This window comes from Pseudopipra pipra, unplaced genomic scaffold, assembly GCF_036250125.1.
Source record: "Pseudopipra pipra isolate bDixPip1 unplaced genomic scaffold, bDixPip1.hap1 HAP1_SCAFFOLD_124, whole genome shotgun sequence".
Lineage (NCBI taxonomy): Eukaryota > Metazoa > Chordata > Aves > Passeriformes > Pipridae > Pseudopipra > Pseudopipra pipra.
Genome location: NW_026990603.1, coordinates 83,582 through 103,158, shown reverse-complemented (window position 1 = coordinate 103,158; position 19,577 = coordinate 83,582). Strand labels below are relative to the sequence as shown.

The 19,577-nt window shown below is 55.9% G+C and overlaps 3 long non-coding RNA genes across 9 annotated transcripts; all 3 read right to left on the bottom strand.

Moving 5' to 3' along the window:
• Positions 1-5,600: 5,600 nt before the first annotated feature.
• Positions 5,601-6,703, bottom strand: LOC135408024 (uncharacterized). The gene is made up of 3 exons (XR_010427174.1): positions 6,687-6,703; positions 5,836-5,903; positions 5,601-5,703 (listed from the first exon to the last, which is right to left on the bottom strand). It is a non-coding gene; the product is annotated as an uncharacterized LOC135408024 (long non-coding RNA).
• A 2,106-nt stretch (positions 6,704-8,809) lies between these two features.
• LOC135408023 (uncharacterized) lies at positions 8,810-12,562 on the bottom strand. 4 transcript variants are annotated; one of them, XR_010427170.1, is made up of 5 exons: positions 12,037-12,562; positions 10,987-11,072; positions 10,150-10,338; positions 9,241-9,282; positions 8,810-8,978 (listed from the first exon to the last, which is right to left on the bottom strand). It is a non-coding gene; the product is annotated as an uncharacterized LOC135408023 (long non-coding RNA). The 4 variants fall into 4 exon arrangements; XR_010427171.1 differs by having other exon boundaries at positions 8,812-8,978; positions 10,183-10,338; XR_010427173.1 differs by having other exon boundaries at positions 8,817-8,917; positions 10,183-10,338.
• Positions 12,563-14,414: 1,852 nt separating this feature from the next.
• On the bottom strand, positions 14,415-18,757 carry LOC135408022 (uncharacterized). Of its 4 annotated transcripts, XR_010427167.1 has the most exons (4): positions 18,417-18,757; positions 17,315-17,444; positions 15,517-15,823; positions 14,415-14,544 (listed from the first exon to the last, which is right to left on the bottom strand). It is a non-coding gene; the product is annotated as an uncharacterized LOC135408022 (long non-coding RNA). The 4 variants fall into 4 exon arrangements; XR_010427166.1 differs by lacking the exon at positions 18,417-18,757 and having other exon boundaries at positions 17,315-17,702; XR_010427169.1 differs by lacking the exons at positions 17,315-17,444; positions 18,417-18,757 and adding an exon at positions 15,915-16,296.
• Positions 18,758-19,577: the final 820 nt, after the last annotated feature.

Sequence of the window (19,577 nt, the reverse complement as noted above, 5' to 3'; positions counted from 1 at the left end):
TGGTCCCCAGGCCACCCCTCAGGGCGGGGAGTCCCGGGGTGGGAGGGGCCCGACAGGGGGAAAACTCCCCCCTCCCACCCCGGGACCCCCTTCTCCGGAGGGGGCCCCGACCCCGATCGCCCCCCGAGGGACGGAGTCCCGGGGTGGGAGGGATCAGTGGGAGGAATTCCCCCCTCTGACCCCTCCCACCCGAGGACCCCACTCCTCCGGAGGGGATCCCCCTGCCCCCCCCTCCTCCCCCCTCTCCGAGCCCCCCTGCCCCCGCCCTCCTCCCTCCTCCCCGAGCCCCCTCCTCCGGAGGGGACCCTCATCCCCTGCCCCCCCCGCCTCCCCCTCGTCCCCCCGCCCGCGGAGCCCCCCGTGTGATGTCGGGACGGGCCGGAGCCCCGGCGGTGTCGGGCGGTGCTTGTGAACTGCAGGGGGGACCCGCCGAGCGGGCCCGGCCCCGTGGAAAGGGGGATCCAGGGGGGGCGCCGGCTCCGGCCCTCGCGGCTTTATTAAAACCGGCGCCCCCAACCCGCGGCTGCGGGGACACGGCCCGGGGGACAGGGGGACGGACGGGACGGGCGGGGGGGCAAGGACGGAGCGGGGGTGCGGGCAGGTCGGCTGTGCAGCGGAGCAGCGAGGGGGGAGCAGGGGCAGGCAGGGGGGGCCGGGGATAGGTGGGGGGACCGGGCTGTGCAGGAGGGCAGCGACCGGGGAGAGGCGGCGTGCGGGGAGCGGGTGGAGGGTGGGGAGGAAGGGAGGGGACGAAAAAAAGGGGGAAAAGCAAAAGAAAGGCAAGAACAAAAGCAAAGAAAAAGGGCCGCGGCAGCGAGAGGCTCCCGCGGCGCTGCTGCCTCCCCGCGCACTGCCCGAGCAAATGGCAGCGGGGGCGAGTTCCGGCGCTTAAATACCCCCGCCCCGACCCGCCCCCTGCCCGTCCCCGCCCCGCGCACCTGGACGGGCCCCGCCTCGCACACCTGTGCGGGCCCCGCTCCGCCCCGGCCCCGCCCCGGCCGCGCCGTTTAAAGCCGGCAGAGCCGCGCTCGTCCCGAGTTTGTGGAGGAAGCTCGTACTGGGATGCTGCGGGAGCGATCGGCGCGTCGAAGGACCGAGGGTGGCGATGGAGCTCGGCAGGAGGACCGGGACAAGGATCGGGGCCAGGACCGGGACAGCGACCGGAGGAGCAAGGTTGGCTTGGGGCTGGGATGGGGCTCGGCATTCGGGACGGGGACCAGGATCGGTGCCGGGCTCATCCCAGCCCGGCCTCGCCGCCTGTGCCCCGGCAACGCGGGCGAGAAGAGCCGCTCCGGGCCGGGCGCTGGGGCCGAGCGCGGCGGGGCCGCTCGGGCCGGGGCTCTGCCGGGGCCCGGTCGGGGGAGAACGGCGGCGCTTTCGTCGTGCAGACGCGGAGCCGGGGCTGGGACCGGCCGGGGTGCGGGGACACGCCGGGCCGGCCCCGGGACCCCCGAGGAGGGGTGCCGCCCATACCTCCCGCGGGATCGGAGCTTCCCCGCTCGGGCACCCCCGAGGCCACCGCACCCGCTCCCGGGGCGAACATCGCCCGCCTCCCCCTTCCACGCGGCCCCAGGAGGTTCCCGCCCGCAGGGCCCCCCGGGAACGAGGGCTCTGGGGCCCGCCGGGGCTCCGGCCGTGGGGAGCCGGGGGCCTGCCGGGGAGGGAAGAACGGCGGCAGCTCTTTCCCCGTTCCTCCCGTGCTCCGGGACCCCGAGCAGAGCTGCCCGTCTGTCCCCGTGTCCCTGTGTCTGTCCACAGGCGGCCCCAGGAGCCGGCACTGACCGTGCCGCGGCTCGGGCGCAGGCTGCTCCCAGCTCTGCCTGCGGAACTTCGGCAATTACCGACAGCAGTTCTTTGCCCTGCCATCCATAAGGGGCAGCTCATCTGACACTTGCCAGGTGAGACCTGAGGCTCTCCTTCCTCTCCCCCGCTTTCTCGGCAACTCGCACCCTCCCGGGCAAACCCTCTGGTTTTTCAAAATCCCGTTGAAACGTTTCCTCTTTATTTGCAGACGGGGAAGGCCCTGCCTGGGAGGGAAACGGCTACAGGGAGGAAACCAAGAAATGCTCCAACCGGACGGTGCTGCGCGAGTCAACAGAGGGGCAAGACCGCAGAGAAATACAGTCAGGAAATGCGCTTTTATTCAATCTCTGCAGGAGCCCTTCGCAGCCACGGGCCGGAGGGAGCGCGGTCGGCTGGGCTGTGCCCGGCTGGGACGGGCACCAATTCATCACTGCCCTGCTCAGGGAGGTTTTCCGTTCCCGTCCGGGCTTCACCCAACGGCTGCAAAGGTGCTCGTGCGGCATCCGAGCTCATTTCCAGGATAAAGGAGCCAAACGACTCTGGAGGGATCCCTCGCTCCGAGGCAAAGGCGTCGGTCGAGTGTCGCCGCTTGGTCCCGCCTGCGGGGAGCGTCTCCTCCAGGTGAGCGTTTGGATCCCAAAATGCCGGGGGGGGGCTCAGGTCGGGGCCGCTTTTCGGGCCCGGAGTTGGACGGAGCCCTCGGCGGCTCCCGCTTCCCGCCAGGAATGTTCTCGGGGCTCCCTGGGCAGTCCCAGCTAGGCAGGGAACACGGGCCGGGAGGAGGCCGGAGCGACAGACAGACAGTGACCAAGCCCTGCTTGGGCTTCCTATTGCCGGGGAATGGATGAGCTGTGCCCTACAGCCCCCGTGGGGTGGGCACGGGGAAAGGGCTGCCCGCGGCTCCTCAGCCGGGGGCTGCTCTGAACGGGCCCCCTGAGATGCCTCACCCTGGACACGCCCCAGCGCCAGCCCCAAAGGACCCAAAGAATCCAGCCGGCACTCGGCAGTGTCGGCACGGCGGGGCTGCAGAGCAGCGCTGCAGCCATTCCCAGGGCCCACCTCCCAGAGCTGCCCCGCGCCCCCCACGTGTGTCCCGCCCACCCCAAATCCCTGCCCTTCCAGCCGGAGCCCAGCAGCCAGCAGCAGCCTTAAAGCCAGGGCCATGTGTCCTCAGCGGCACTAAATCCCGAGCCAGAGCCCTCGGAGATACCCGAAAAGAAAAGGGGGTGCTTGGAGAAGGTTGGATGCAATTCGCAGTTTTCCGGGGACCCAACCGCACCTGCAGAACCCGTGGACAGCTGGAACAGGTGGGTCAGAGCCGAGGTGCCCTGAAAGCAGGGCTGTGCATCCCTTTCCTCGGGGAAAAGAACTCCCCGGGGCCGCTCCCGAGGCTCCGAAGGGACAACGGCTTCCCGGCCGGACAGACGTCCTCGCCCGTGCTCAGGGGCTGCCTCGCCCCGGGCCGGGAGCGCGTCCGGCCCCCGCCTTCTCCTGGGCCAACACATCCCCTGGAGCCCGGCCCGGGGCGGAAAACCGGCCCAATTCCAGGGAACTCGCTCAAGTCCCCCCAGGGACACCGGCGGGGCCGGGGGAGGTGGGTTATAAACAGCAAAGTCTGTGGACTATCAACCTGTTCTTGTCCCGATCCCGCTGAGCAAACCTGGAACCGGGGCTGCTTCCTGGCAAACCTGGCGTTAGAGGAGCAGCTCTGCGGGGGAAGATCCAGGCTCCAGGAGGCACTGGGAGGCTATTGCAGCAGGAATTCGGCCTGGAATTGCGGGCTGTAGGTAGAATTCATCCAAACCTGCAAAGCTGAAACCGGAACCCAAACCTGGGCCCCACGCAGAGAACAATCTTTGTGCTGCCCTGTCGGCCAAAGCCCCTGCACTGAGAGATCTTGGCAGCCTGAGGGAGGGCATTCTCTGCATCCCAGCAACCTCCATCTCCCAAGGGGACAATCCAAGTCCACCCAATTCCTTTTGCCTTTCCCCAGGGACACTGACCCTTATTTGGTCCTGCTCTCCCACGGTTCATTTTGGGGGATGAGTTTGTGCTGGTTTAGGTTCCACGACTCCACCACAGCTGGAGGTTTGGGTTGTGCTTCTCTACTCCCAGCAGGTTCCCTAAGGAGCCAGATACTCCAACAATCCCCTCGTTTGACTTTCTAGGTGAATTGTGCACAAGCCAGTCCCCCATTCCCTATCCAGGCTGGGAGTGCTCGTGCCCTTGGCACAGTTGGCTCTGGCTGGGCAGGAGCTGAGAGCAGGACACGGGGCAGAGTGGATCAGCTGCCCAGGGAACCTCCAGGAGATGAAGCTACGGGATCCTCGTTCCAATCAAGGGAACACATTCTGTCTCTGGCAGGAGCCGGGAGCCAAAGCAAATCCCTCCTGGCCAGGCTGGGGGGCAGCAGTTGGATCCACTCTGGGGGAAAGCCCCTGTGCCTGCCAGGAGCTCTGACTCTGTTTGTCCTGCCAGCTCCTGACCAGTGTCAGGGCCACTGGGAGGGATTCAGAATCCAAAGAAACCCCAAATCCTACCGCGGGATTCAATCAAAGGAAGAAAGCCATTACTGTCATAAAAAGCTTAAAAAAACTGTTAAAATTTCTAGGACAGCAATACTGGGATTCCCAGGAAACTTACTAGTGCTCTTGGTTCCATTGCAATGTATCTTTAGTCCCCAAGGAGCAGCTTGGAGAACTTCCCCTGGGATTTGGAGGCTGAGCAGGGTTTGCTTTGGATTGCCTGGCACCTCTGGCCCCAGCTGGTGCAAACATAACTTGGGCCAACGTGGTTAAAAACACTTTCCCACACAAACAGGTGGTGTATCCCCTAGAAATTACCCCAAGTTTGCAGATAAAACCTTCATCTCTGTCCCTCCTCAGTTATCCCAGGTTTTCCTGGCTGGGAGCTACAAGGAGGCTGTAAATTCAAAGGCAGAAAGAGAAGGTCTGTCAGCAAAAGGCACAAAGAAGGGGACAGCTTTCAGAAAACATTTCTGCAATCCAATGAATACCTCATTGAGTACCTCATTTATCCTTCAAAATATTCATTCTCTTCCCTGGACGTTCCCTCAAGTTTTACCTTCAAAGGTTTCCCCTCCTGCCCACCCCTGACTGCCTCAGTGTCCATCAGGAGGTACATCCTCTCTGCTGCAGGTGACCTCACACTGGACCCACTGCATTTTCCCGACCCCTCCACATCTCAGCAACTCACTTCTACCTCAAGATGTTCATTCTCTACCCAGCAGACCCCCTCCAGTTTGCTCTCAACACTTTCCCCACCTCTCCACCACCCAGGAACTCATTTTCACCTCAGAAGATTCACTCTCTGCCCTGCAGATTCCCACAAGTTTTACCCCCCACATTTTCCCTGGAGGTCCGCAAGTTTACCCCAGTTTACCCCAGGAGGTGCATTCTCTCTCCTCCACGTGACCTCTGATTTTACAAACAGAAATTTTCCCTCCCTGCCCACCACTGACTGCCTCACTGGACCTCTAAATGGTCATTCTGTCCTCTACAGATGACATCAAGTCTTACCCCCAACATTTCCCTTCCTCTACATCACCCATTTTCTCTTCCTGACGCCCCAAATTTCCATTCCATCCCTACACATTCCCTGAGTGTTTCCCTCCCAAGCATCCTTCCCTTCTTCCCTGTTTAATAACTCACGCTCCAGCCCCAGGCTCTCCACTCCCCCCTCAGTGGGACCCCTCCAAAATGCCACCTCTCTCCCCTCTGCAGCACCTCACCTTTTCCTACACAAACAGTTGCTGGGTCCCCTCGAAATTACCCAAGTTGGCAGCTACAGATGTCACCTCTGTCCCTGCCCTGTTCTCCCAGGTTTCCCCAGCTGGGAGCTGCAAGGAATTCAGGCCAGGGAATGGACATCAGGGAACAGCTGTACATGCAAAGGCAGAAAGAGAAGATCTGTCAGCAAAAGGCAAAAAGAAGGGGACAGGTTTCAGAAAACATTTCTACAATCTAATGAATAACTCTTTCCACTTTCCCAGGGAGAAGAACAGGAACTCACAGCCACCAAGGCCTGACAGTCCCCTGCAGCCAGAGCTCAGCACACAGCCAGAGAGGCAATTCCAGCATCTAAAAGAAAAAAAAAAAGAAGGAAAAAGTGATTTATTTTGTTTTAAAGTTACTTTGAGTTGTTCACAGCAAAGCAAGTCTTGCTCTGGTTTCAGTTGGGTGAACAGTGAGCGCTGGGCACAGGGCATGTCATTAATGCCCAGGGGATGGGGCTTTGTGGGGGAAGAGCAGCTGATGGAGTTGCCCAGTCCAATTGCTGCCCAAGGCCTGACTGGCCCAGGACAAACCCTCTGGCAGGCAGTGGTTTTGTTCCCTCTCATGGTCAGTGCCCAGTGTGTCCCTGTGGGCAGTGCCAGGCTGGGGACAGGCACACGCAGCTGGCAGCACTCTCTGCTTCAAAGACACTTCTGGCCTCCTTGGCAAACTGCCTCTGACACGCTGCTTCCTTAACAGGAGCACATCAAACTCATTGAAGCCAGAGAGGAAATTACAAACAAACAAACAAAAGACCCAAAGAGATGCTTTGCATTCATCATTCCAAAGGACATTCTCCACAGATCAGAAGCAAGTACCAATACTTTGTCCTCTATTGAAAATTAATGACTTGAGGGCTGGACATGTCCAGTGAGGGTTCAGGGGTCTGGTGGGTCCTTTATGGCTGATCCCGACCGGCCCAGGCCAAACCCAACCACCCCCATGGCTGCTCCATCCCAGACCTGGGGGCAACATTCACACAGTTTGGAAATACTGCCCTTCCCTGCTACTCTGTCCTTCCTTACACATCCAGTGCCCAGGGAGCAAATGCCAACAGCAGGAGGAGAGAAACGTGTCCCTGTGACTTACCCCACCCCACGGGCAGCACCAGGAGCCCCCAGCCCGGCCGGCGGGGCTGCAGCCTCTTGCCTTTGGCTGCTCCCAGCTCAGGGCACTGGGCAGAGCTGGGCTGGAGCAGGGCTTTGGCCTGGCCTGGAAGAGAGGAGAACAAGGCAATTAAGGGCACTGGGCAAGTCAAAGGCTCCTGCCCTTCACCCTTCTGCTCAATTGCTCACTAGAGAGTTTTAGCCATGAAAAATCCAGGGGGACAAAAAATGAAACGTGGCCTTTTCCAGCATTTTTATTCCTCTCTACTTCAGGCACTAAAAGGAGGCTCATCTTTCTTACTGCATTCCTTGCCCCATTTGAACAGAATCCTTTTCATTCCAAACCTCCCTTGGGAGTCAGTCAATCCTCTGCCACTGGACTTTGGGAAAGGAAGAGACATTTGGGATGATGGACTCCAGGAAATCTGGGAAAGAAACCTGATAGGAAAAGGTCTCATGGCACTCCAGAACTCAGAAATGTGTTCATGCCCTCCCAGCCCACCGCATTCTGTGCCACCCACCTGAGCTGGGCAGGTGAGGCCAAGGCTCCCCTTCCTGCTGCCAGTCACCGTCCCAGCACATGGATCCCTGTGCTGGGCAGCACTTGGGAAAACTTGGGAAAGGCAAAAGGAAAATGGCACTGCCTGTCAGAAAAGGAGTGTCTGTGAACATCCCTTCTGCACCAATGTAATCCCATCGCTCTGCTCCAACAAACCCAGGGCAGGCAGGTCTCTCCAGCCCAGGGAGAACAGGAAGCAGAACTGCAGGAACACAGGCAGGCACGGGCAGCTCTGGGCACTGATTCCCTGCAGACCTCTCTGCACTTGGGGCTCTTGGCACTTCATTTATAAAGAATGGGGGGGAAGCAGCCCAGGAATGCCCCTCAGAAACAGGGGCCTGGGCAGCTGGAGATTAGAGGAGGGGAGTTGTGAGGGGAGACCCGGAGAGAGAACAGGAACAGGGGTTGTTTGGGAACAGGCTGTGTGTCCAGCAGGGATGGGAACTGGAAACACGGGAGGCTGGAGGAAGGCAGGGGGGGAGCACGGGCCTGCCTTGGATGGATCCTTTCTCCCTTGGCTCAGGGGCCTCAGCTCCACCCTCTCTGAGAGCAGCAGGGAACTGCTGCAGGGGAAGAGTTCATTAGGCACAAGCAAGTGATGCAGCCACGGGAGCAGGGGAAGAGGGGAGAGGAACTGAGAGCAACTGACACGAAAATGACACAATCACCACTGAAAGGGACTTTATTGAGCTGCAACACAAACACCTTCACAGCACGCCAGGGCCAGAGATGCCCACAGCACCCCCAACACAGCAGCTGGGCTGGCAGGAACACCATCTACTCAAGTTATGGAGCCAGGGGCTGACAGTTGGCATCCATCCTAAAGATGCACTCAGGCATCAGGGCCAAGTCCTGCCCACTCACTGCACAGTTCAGCCCCAGCAGCAGTGGCAGTTTCTGCCTCTCCCTCCAATATCATTTGGGACCCAACAGCTCAAGGCTGTGGAATTTTAGCTTCATCAATGTTTTACAAAGTTGTGCTTCCTGAGAAGTGGTGCATTTTTCAGTCTTCCTGACTCTTCCAGTGCTGCACTTGCCAGGATCTTTTGGGCCTGGTGTTTTGCTGGCAGACAGGGCACTCCAGGAAACAACTTCCCACCAGTCATGGAATAATAGGAACAGCTTAAACAAACCCAATCCAACACATGGGATACAGATTTAGGGGATACAAAAGGAAATGAGCAAGGCAGAACTGTGGCTCAGCAGCAATCCCTCCCCACGGCCCCCTCCCGCTCCCCCCCAGCCCACTGGCAGCCCCGGGGCAGCCGATCCCGCAGGCTCCAGCACTGGGACAATTCCTGCGGGTGCCTCCACCCCCGGGAGGCTGCGGGGCGGCTCCAAGGGGATCCCGCTGGCCGGGCTCTGCCCAACCAAGCCGGCTTTAGGCCAGGCCTGGCACTGGGGGGCCGTGGGCACGGGCAGGTTCCCGGGAGCTCCCCGTTGGCCACCCCTGGAGCGCTGGGCAGGCGCCCGGCGGGGCCAAGGGTGGAGGGCACGGAGCAGCTGCACACACCTTGGCTGCCTTGGCCCAGCACACACTCACTGCACCTGCAGCCATCAGCCAGGGCCCCTGAGCACACACAGCCCTGACCCTGCTCCTCAGGGGCAGCAGCCCCGGGGCTCAATTCTCATCCTTTCCTTTGGTCCTTTGATCCCTGGGCAGGGCAGAGACACGGGAGAAGCACCTTCTTATAATTGATCCCAGAGACAGCAACTCTGTTGTTCATAAAATCAGTACAATAATTACTGTGATTAGTGGATGGATTAAAGTGTTCCAAAACTTTGTAGCAGGTGGTGAGAATCCTGTAAATATGTCCCACCAGTGGGGAGCAGTGAGTTGTTCTAACCTGATGCCCAAAGGTCACTAACTGACCCCTATAGTTACTGTTTGCATTTGGTGATCAAGTCAAGTCTTATTTCAAATTTGCAGGGCAATAATTTGCACTTACTTACATACAAAAATCCCTGGTTTACTTACATTGCAGTGTGTTATTTTTCCAGCACGATATCAGTTGGTGCACTGTAGAAATTCAGGAGACAAAATCCAGTTAATTTTTGCAATCCAGGATGTGAATACGGTCCTCCAGATCAGTTCATTGGTACCCATTAAGTCCTTCTGTGCCTCATTTCTTTGTATTACAATATACACACCATGTCATGTGCACTCAGCCCAGTTCATAAGTTACTGCTGTTCCCCTGTGCACAACAATTACATCTTGGGGAACCATTAGAGAGCTGCCCAAACTCCCCATCCCATTCTGGAGTGAAGGGTGGGGGGTAAATACAGTGGGCATCCCTTGTGCTCCTAAATTCAGCACTCGGGATACACCTGGCCCAGCTCTTTGCCATTGGTCACCAAACAATTCCATGTCTCCACTGTCTACAAATCCAGTACCAGCTCCCGTTCCTCCCAGTCCCGTGTCCCCCCAGCCTCGTTGCCTGGGGCAAGATGGGAGCACTGGAATCAGAGTAGGGAAAGGAATTTTGTTATCCTGATGATGCTGGGCTGCAGGACACAGGCAGCAGGTACCCAACAGTTGGACCAATATTTGCCTTGGGAGGATGATGCCCAACTGTGCCATCCCTGCCCCAGCTGATCCCTTTGCTCTTTGGGCAGCACTTCCCCAGAACAGCCCAGCAGGCAGAGCCCAGGGGACGGCCCTGCTGCTGTGACTGGCACCTCTCACACAGGGGGACAACGATGCCAGGGAGACCCCCCGGACCCGGCACCGTAAGGGAAACTACAGCACTGCATGGCAACAGTGCTCCCAGCCCCTGGAATCACATCCATCCCATCCCACTGAGGGCACCAACAGCCGCCCCCACAATGAGCCCGACAGACCCCGGCCCTGCCAGAGAGTCCCCCCGGGCACAAAGGGACACTGACCCCTGGGCAAGGGCCATTTGCTTCCCAGCTCACCTTGTCCTGGGGTCCTGGTTTGGAGCTGCTTTTCCATCTCCATCCAAATTGAACCAAGTCACCCGACCCAGGCACCTTTTCCAGGGAACTGCCCGGGCCAACAGCATCGCCCAGAGGGACCACAAGGGCTCTGAGGATGGCCAGGATCCAGAGTTTCTGTAAGATATCAAGCTAAAACATGGCAATATCATTCCCTCCACTAACATTTATTCACAGGAACATATTCCCATTTTCCTTGTCTGCATTTAATCACTAATGCCGTGATGGTGTCAGCTGGGAGCCAAGTAGCCAAACCACTGCCAACTGACCCCAAATCCCTACAAACCTGACACTGCCCTAGTTCTTCCTGTTTCATTCCCACAGGTACAGTGTCTCACTCAGCACATGGACTACTTTTGCCTCCCCCCATCGTGACTCTGGCATGGGTTATAAGCTCCTGCTTTCCAAAAGTGCTTCCCACTGGCAGATTTGGCTGACCCAGCAGTGAGCCATGCATGCTCCCTCTCTGCTCCCAGCACTTGCTCTGGGGCTTTTCCCCATTTCCCCAGTGATTTGTGCTCACTGTCCAGGGGATCTACACTTGTTGCTTCAACCACAGGGCCGGGGGCAACTCCCTCCCGAGGCCTCGCTCCTGCCCCGACCCCTGCTCTGGCTCTGGCTTGGATCCACCATCTCCATTCCATGGGGCTGCCTTCCTGAGCAGGGCCTGGCCTGGGCATCCTGGAGGAGCTTTGTACCCAAGGCCTTATGGGCATTTCAGGCCCTCTTATCATTTGTTGTTCCCACTACAGCCCAAGAACATACTCAGAGCCACTTCTCCAACAGGGTCGATCCTGGGCTGGCTTCCAGTAACTTCCTATTCCCAAATCCTAAGGGCACTTCCTTCCTACCTGTAACAGTTCATTAGGATACATGCCCGGAATAAAGACAAGTGTCACAAACATTCAAACACACAAGATATCTTTATTGCAGTGAGAATAATAATAATAATAAACTTAGCAAAGAGAATCAAAAGTTAAAAAAGGATACAAATGAACTGCCTTATCGTGTGGCATTAAAACAAATACTAAGAACAGCATTCAATACAGTACAATATTAACTAGTAAAAAGGGAATTAAAGGGATACCAAAAAGCATCTTAACACAATATTATGGATAACTATTAACACGATATTTGGTTAGTAAAAGGGGAAATTAAAGGGAAAATATGATGAATACTAAATAAAGGGTATTAAAGGAACACTAAAGGATATTTAAAGTCTTCTTTCTCTGTTGCCTCCTATCACTAACCTGTGCCCACCCCCCCAGCCAGGCAGGGCTGTCAGGATCTGCAGCAGCTGGTCGGTGCCCATCCCTTAGCGGGCGTCCCCGCGGAGCAACACAGGCTCGGTGGCAGGATGAGGATCGCTCAGCTCAGCAGTCCTGACAGCCCATTTGATCAGCTCCACATTACACCACGTAGGGCCAGGACGCAGTGTAAGGGGAGGCCTGAATGGCAGCCAAACCCCGCCTGATCATGGCCTGGTGGCAACAGTCTGGGCCTGCCCTACTTGTAGGGCAAGGGGCCAGCCACCCCTGCCCACATCATCTTCCTCTCACCATCATCTTTCTCACCCCTAGGGATGACCTCTACCCTCTACCTGGCAACATGTAGCAGAACCAAGGAAGAACTCAGCTCTGATAACAGGGGATATCAGGCTGACTTGCTGAAAAGCACAATGGACCTTCCAATTAGCTTGTGCCATGAAGTTCCATTGTACCATACTCGAGCCGGTTTCACATCCTAATAGGATTTCTTTCTCACACCTCTATGCTCCATTGATCATCTAATTCAAAAGTTCCCCCCTTACATTACCCTACTTCTGCCAGAGGCTCCAAGTGGCATCATTAGCACTGGCAGGAACCTTTAGTTGCCCCTCTCTGGCTCGTATTGGCCACGGGTCCGGAGCCTGTTGAATTGCTCCCTGAGCTGTTTCCAACCCTCCCTGCTGCTCATTTCCCACTCAAACTCACACTTCTGTCCTGGGACTTTATGGCACGGGCCAAGGATTGGTCCCAAAGGAGAACCTTGTTGTCACCAAAAGCCAAACCAACCAATAAACTGCTGGGCTTCCACCTTGCTCTGGGGGTGACCAAGCCTGAAGTCACTTGCCTAGTCCTGGGCAACACTTCCTGGGGACCACAACACCACTGAGTTCCTAAAAATATCACAGGTTGGGTAGGTGCTTGAATTCTGTCTGGATTAACTCCCCCCCTTTCTTTCCACATGCTGCACTACTCACTCTAATGGTGCTTGTACTCCCTGAACCATTCCCTCACCCATCCAACCATCCCTTGTGCCCTCTCTGACAAGGACAGTGGGTCCAGGTGTTCTGCCACGCTCCCAGAGCACAGGGTGGGACTGTGGAGCCACCCCTGAGGGGGAGAAACGTGCCCAGGGAAAGGGAACTGCCCCCAGTGTTCCCCAGCACAAGGCACCCTTGGAAATATCGACTGCAATGGGACACTCAGGGACAGCAACAAGCACTGCACGAGGCTGCTCTGGCACAGGACCAATTCTAGCCTCAGCTTTTCTCTGGACCACTGCACTTTATTTCCCACCTCATCCTGCAGTCAAAACTTGCTGCCCTTGCAACTTTTTAGGGTGACCATAAATCACAGAGGCCTCTGCTCCAGCACCCACGAGGGCCTGAACTGTCTGACAGGATCCATTTTTCCAGGGAATTCAAAGCTCCACCTGAGGACCACAGTCTTTTCTCACCCATCCTTGTGCTGTAGCTTGGCCTCCATCTCACTCTGCTTTCAGTTCTCTCCATGGTTGAACACTGGCAGCCCTGGCCCTGGGTGGAGCCCCATCCTGATCCCATCCCTCCTGGCCCCGGAACCGCTGGCTCAGCAATGGGGGGCCCTCCATTGCCAAGGGCACGGGCCCGGCGGGGCTCACGGGGGAGCAGGAGGGCGAAGGGCTCCAGCCCTGCTGCTACAGCCTTCCACCACCACAGCCAACAGAGGGGCCTCTCCAGCCCTGCCTCCCAAGGCATCCTGAACAAACCCAGCCCAACTCCACAGGACAAACTGCTCCCTGTCTGCCCAGTCCAGACTAATCCCAGAGGCTCCCAGATCATGCAGAACAACTGCCCAGGGGATCAGAGACTCCAGTCCATCTCTCTCTAGCACAGGTTTGGGTGAGTTTGGCAAATAGGGAAACTGAGGAATTACCCAGTTTGTTTTTCCCAGTTTAACCCCTGTCACACCAATCACCTTAACACTGCCAGTCCTTAATTCTCCTTCTCTTGGGTCAAGAACTGAGGAAGTTGGACCTGTGTCTGACCAGGACATGTGCAAACCAAATGCTGGGGACTGGAACACACACCTGGCACTCCTGCAGCTCTCACAGTCACATTCCAGAGAAAACAGCCAATTGGACCCTCACTGCTCATTTCTTAATCCCAATCCCACACTTCTTTGGCACTTGCAGCACCACTTTTATCACCCAATTACAGCCCATTAGAGAGCTCCCTGTCTAGCAGGGACAGGGACCCCTGGGATACTCTCAGCAATGCCTGAATCCATGGCAGGGACCTTGCTTTGAGCTCCCCAGGGCCGGGCACCCCGAGGATCTCCCCGAATAATCCTTTCGGTGCGCGCTGGAGTCCTCGGGGTGCCCCAACCCGGGGGGCACCAACAGCACTGTCCCTCCAGGGGGCACAATTTGGTCCTAAACTGCAGGGGGATCTTGCCTGTGTCCCAGACTGGTCCGGGGATCTGAGGCCCTTCCCGAGAAAATCTCGGTGCCGGCGTGAAGGGCCAGAGATCCCTTGGAGCCACGGGAGAGCAGGCACAGAGTCCCTCCTGGGGGCCAATTCTGCTGCCTGAAATCAGCTCTACAAAGAAGCCTCTAAGACTCAGCTGGAGAGGTTTAGAAGCCAGGCATTCCTTGCTTACAACACCCAGCCATGATCCCAGCCCGCCACGTATCCTGGCAATCAGCTCCCAAAGGGCACACACAGCTATCTCCACTGCAGCTGATGGCAGGGGTCAGCATTACAGGAGGGCTTATTTTCTTTCCTTGCATTCCTGTTCCACGTTCAGGACATTCTCCAACACTCACTATCATACACACAAACCCTTACAAGGTTTCCAAGGGGCTTCACCGAGGGCCGTCGCTGGTCTGCTCTGTCTGGAGCCCTCAAAGTCCTCAGGGCCTGTCTGAGGAACCTCAACACAACTCACCTGCTTACACAGGAACTTGGTGCTGCTTGGCTGCTGCCTCACTTCCCTTCTTCCTTCTTTCTTCACCTCCCTTGGTTGGTCCCTTTCAATCCCTTGGCTCAGCTCTGTGCAGTTTCCAGGCTCCATCCCACTGCAAAAAGGATTAGCCCTTATTACATCTCAACACTCAGACAGCATTCCCTCTTTATTCTTCACACTCGGCCATTAGGCCAGTGTCTCATGATTTAAAGCAGAGTTTGACTCCTCAGTGACAACAACAGCTACAGCCCTGAATCCTAACACAGGCTGAGACACAAACACGGATGGGAACTCTGAAGGATCCACTTTGTTCTGCTCACCAATCAAAAGGAGCTTTTTTAACTAAAGAAAAAGAGACCCCAGGTCCTTTTTCTGCAATGCCAACTGCTATAAATGGATCCACAAGACCTGCAAAGGCCCTTCCCACTTCCCCTGCAGGGCTGGCAGTGCCACCACTGGACACGGCCCCAGGGGCTGGGCAGGAACGGAGGGGCTGGGGCGTCCAATCCATCGGCCCAGGCGGCACCAGGAGTTCCTGCAGTTCCTGAGGGGAGAGCCTCAAGCCAACAAAGGATTATGGAGAGCATTTGAAACTTTAATATGTATATCTCCTGGAAGATGGGGACTTTGACAAGGCCTACTGGTGCAACAAGGACACGCTCAAGGCTGTCTATTAAAAGCATCTACTAGCACTCAAAAGCTGTCACTGTCCTTCTTTCAGGGGCAACTCAGGAAACTCTGTTGGCCAAGAGCCTCCAGGAGGATTTCCAGCTTTTGGGGCTCTCTTTTACCATTTTTCCCATCACTGTAGCTGGGACTGTCACCTGCCCTACAGGGGGAACAGCCCACAAAGTTCACTTGCAGGGATGCCATTAACTCAAAGTCCCTTGTCAGGGGGGTCACTGCACACCTTGGCCTTTGTTTGCCCTCCCCACCAAAGATGCTTCCAACAGTTCTGAGACATCTGGCAGACCCAGAGCCCTCCTCAGGGAATGCTTTAGCTGCTTAAAGGCTGCCCTTGCACCATCTAGCCAAGGCAGCAAATGCTTACAGGCTGTTGGAAAAGTTGCCCTAACAGTCTTACCACACATCCAGAGGGAGCAATCCAGAGTCCAGCCCGTCCCACCATTCCCAGGAAGGCAGTTCATGGGCTGTCTGGGGCTCAGGGAGGAGTCAGGGGGCTTCTCTTCTTCCTTCCCGCTTCCCAGATTTTCTCCTTCAAAAGCAAAGGTTTCTTGGCTTTCCTTGCTCAAGGAGATGCAGCAAAGGCCATCGTTTATATCCAATACTGGAAACTCCTCGAGATTGTCATTCAAGGTGGTTCTCTCAGGTCCTGCACTCATCAATCATCTTGGCCATTGCTTTTCTTGGCAGGTTCTTGCATTCACATCCTACAAGCAAACCAGGATGAGCCAATTTAGCTGTTACTGCAACCAATCCAAGCTGGCATTTTGATTTTAAAGGATACCTGGTTTGCCTTACCCATATAGATCCCACATCAGGGGTAATACCTACAGGTTCTGCCCTCTTCCACTCTCCTGGAAGTCCACTGGCCCACACCACAAGAACAACTGCAGCTGCCACTTCAGTCAGGACCTTGCTGCTGACAGGAGTTATTCCCTGCACAACAAGAGCTGCTGCTTGGACACATTTAGTTCCAGCAATTACTGTTTCAATATCCCCAGTTTTCAATTTCATTTCTGCCTCAACTTTCCTACTCAATCTCTTCCTAGCACAGGGTTGGGTGAGTTTGGCAAATAGGGAAACTGAGGAATTCCCCAATGTTTTCCCAGTTTAACCCCTCTCACACCAATCACCTTAACACTGCCAGTCCTTCATTCTCCCTCTACTGGGTTAAGGACTAAGGAAGTTGGACCTGTGTCTGACCAGGACATGTGCAAACCAAATGCTGAGGACTGGAACACACACCTGGCACTCCTGCAGCTCTTACAGTCACATTCCAGAGAAAACAGCCAATTGGACCCTCACTGCTCATTTCTTAATCCCAATCCCACACTTCTTTGGCACTTGGAGCACCACTTTTATCACCCAATGACAGCCCATTAGAGAGCTCCATGTCTAGCAGGGACAGGGACCCCTGGGATACTCTCAGCAATGCCTGAATCCATGGCAGGGACCTTGCTTTGAGCTCCCCAGGGCCGGGCACCCCGAGGATCTCCCCGAATAATCCTTTCGGTGCGCGCTGGAGTCCTCGGGGTGCCCCAACCCGGGGGGCACCAACAGCACTGTCCCTCCAGGGCCAATTTGGTCCCAAGCCTTCAATGGACAGCCCAAAAGGGGTTTCAAGAGGCCTTCTTTGGAACCCACCAACGTGTACGGGGAGGAAGCCACAAGAAGGCCTCATTTCTAAAGGCAGGGGGATCTTGCCTGTGTCCCAGACTGGTCCGGGGATCTGAGGCCCTTCCCGAGAAAACCTCGGTGCCGGCGTGAAGGGCCAGAGATCCCTTGGAGCCACGGGAGAGCAGGCACAGACTCCCTCCTGCAGGGCCAATTCTGCTGCCTGAACTCAGCTCTACAAAGAAGCCTCTAAGACTCAGTTGGAGAAGTCTAGAAGCCAGGCATTCCTTGCTTACAACACCCAGCCATGATCCCAGCCCGCCACGTATCCTGGCAATCAGCTCCCAAAGGGCACACACAGCTATCTCCACTGCAGCTGATGGCAGGGGTCAGCATTACAGGAGGGTATATTTTCCTTCCTTGCATTCCTGTTCCATGTTCAGGACATTCTCCAACACTCACTATCATACACACAAACCCTTACAAGGTTTCCAAGGGGCTTCACCGAGGGCCTTCCCAGGTCTGCTCTGTCTGGAGCCCTCAAAGTCCTCAGTGCCTGTCTTAGGAATTTCATGACAACTCACCTGTTTACAGTGTAACTTAGAGGTGCTTGTCTACTGCCTCAGTTCCCGTCTACCTTCTTTCTTCACCTCCCTTGGTTGGTCCCTTTCAATCCCTTGGCTCAGCTCTGTGCAGTTTCCAGGCTCCATCCCACTGCAAAAAGGATTAGCCCTTGTTACATCTCAACACTCAGACAGCATTCCCTCTTTATTCTTCACACTCGGCCATTAGGCCAGTGTCTCATGATTTAAAGCAGAGTTTGACTCCTCAGTGACAACAACTGACAGCCCTGAATCCTAACACAGGCTGAGACACAAACATGGATGGGAACTCTGAAGGATCCACTTTGTTCTGCTCACCAACCAAAAGGAGCTTTTTTAACTAAAGAAAAAGAGACCCCCAGGTCCTCTTTCTGCAATGCCAACTGCTATAAATGGATCCACCAGACCTGCAAAGGCCCTTCCCACTTCCCCTGCAGGGCTGGCAGTGCCACCACTGGACACGGCCCCAGTGGCTGGGCAGGAACGGAGGGGCTGGGGCGTCCAATCCATCGGCCCAGGCGGCACCAGGAGTTCCTGCAGTTCCTGAGGGGAGAGCCTCAAGCCAACAAAGGATTATGGAGATAATTTTAAACTTCAATATGTATATCTCCTGGAAGATGGGGACTTTGACAAGGCCTACTGGTGCAACAAGGACACGCTCAAGGCTATCTATTAAAAGCATCTACTAGCACTCAAAAGCTGTCACTGTCCTTCTGTCAGGGGGAACTCAGGAAACTCTGTTGGCCAAGAGCCTCCAGGAGGATTTCCAGCTTTTCAGGTTCTCTTTTACCATTTTTCCCATCACTGTAGCTGGGACTGTCACCTGCCCTACAGGGGGAACAGCCCACAAAGTTCACTTGCAGGGATGCCATTAACTCAAAGTCCCTTGTCAGGGGGGTCACTGCACACCTTGGCCTTTGTTTGCCCTCCCCACCAAAGATGCTTCCAACAGTTCTGAGACATCTGGCAGACCCAGAGCTCTCCTCAGGGAATGCTTTAGCTGCTTAAAGGCTGCCCTTGCACCATCTAGCCAAGGCAGCAAATGCTTACAGGCTGTTTTTAAAAGCTGGTATAACAGTCTTACCACACATCCAGAGGGAGCAATCCAGAGTCCAGCCCGTCCCACCATTCCCAGGAAGGCAGTTCATGGGCTGTCTGGGGCTCAGGGAGGAGTCAGGGGGCTTCTCTTCTTCCTTCCCGCTTCCCAGATTTTCTCCTTCAAAAGCAAAGGTTTCTTGGCTTTCCTTGCTCAAGGAGATGCAGCAAAGGCCATCGTTTATATCCAATACTGGAAACTCCTCGAGATTGTCATTCAAGGTGGTTCTCTCAGGTCCTGCACTCATCAATCATCTTGGCCATTGCTTTTCTTGGCAGGTGCTTGCATTCACATCCTACAAGCAAACCAGGATGAGCCAATTTAGCTGTTACTGCAACCAATCCAAGCTGGCATTTTGATTTTAAAGGATACCTGGTTTGCCTTACCCATATAGATCCCACATCAGGGGTAATACCTACAGGTTCTGCCCTCTTCCACTCTCCTGGAAGTCCACTGGCCCACACCACAGGAACAACTGCAGCTGCCACTTCAGTCAGGACCTTGCTGCTGACAGGAGTTATTCCCTGCACAACAAGAGCTGCTGCTTGGACACATTTAGTTCCAGCAATTACTGTTTCAATATCCCCAGTTTTCAATTTCATTTCTGCCTCAACTTTCCTACTCAATCTCTTCCTAGCACAGGGTTGGGTGAGTTTGGCAAATAGGGAAACTGAGGAATTCCCCAATGTTTTCCCAGTTTAACCCCTCTCACACCAATCACCTTAACACTGCCAGTCCTTCATTCTCCCTCTACTGGGTTAAGGACTAAGGAAGTTGGACCTGTGTCTGACCAGGACATGTGCAAACCAAATGCTGGGGACTGGAACACACACCTGGCACTCCTGCAGCTCTTACAGTCACATTCCAGAGAAAACAGCCAATTGGACCCTCACTGCTCATTTCTTAATCCCAATCCCACACTTCTTTGGCACTTGGAGCACCACTTTTATCACCCAATGACAGCCCATTAGAGAGCTCCATGTCTAGCAGGGACAGGGACCCCTGGGATACTCTCAGCAATGCCTGAATCCATGGCAGGGACCTTGCTTTGAGCTCCCCAGGGCCGGGCACCCCGAGGATCTCCCCGAATAATCCTTTCGGTGCGCGCTGGAGTCCTCGGGGTGCCCCAACCCGGGGGGCACCAACAGC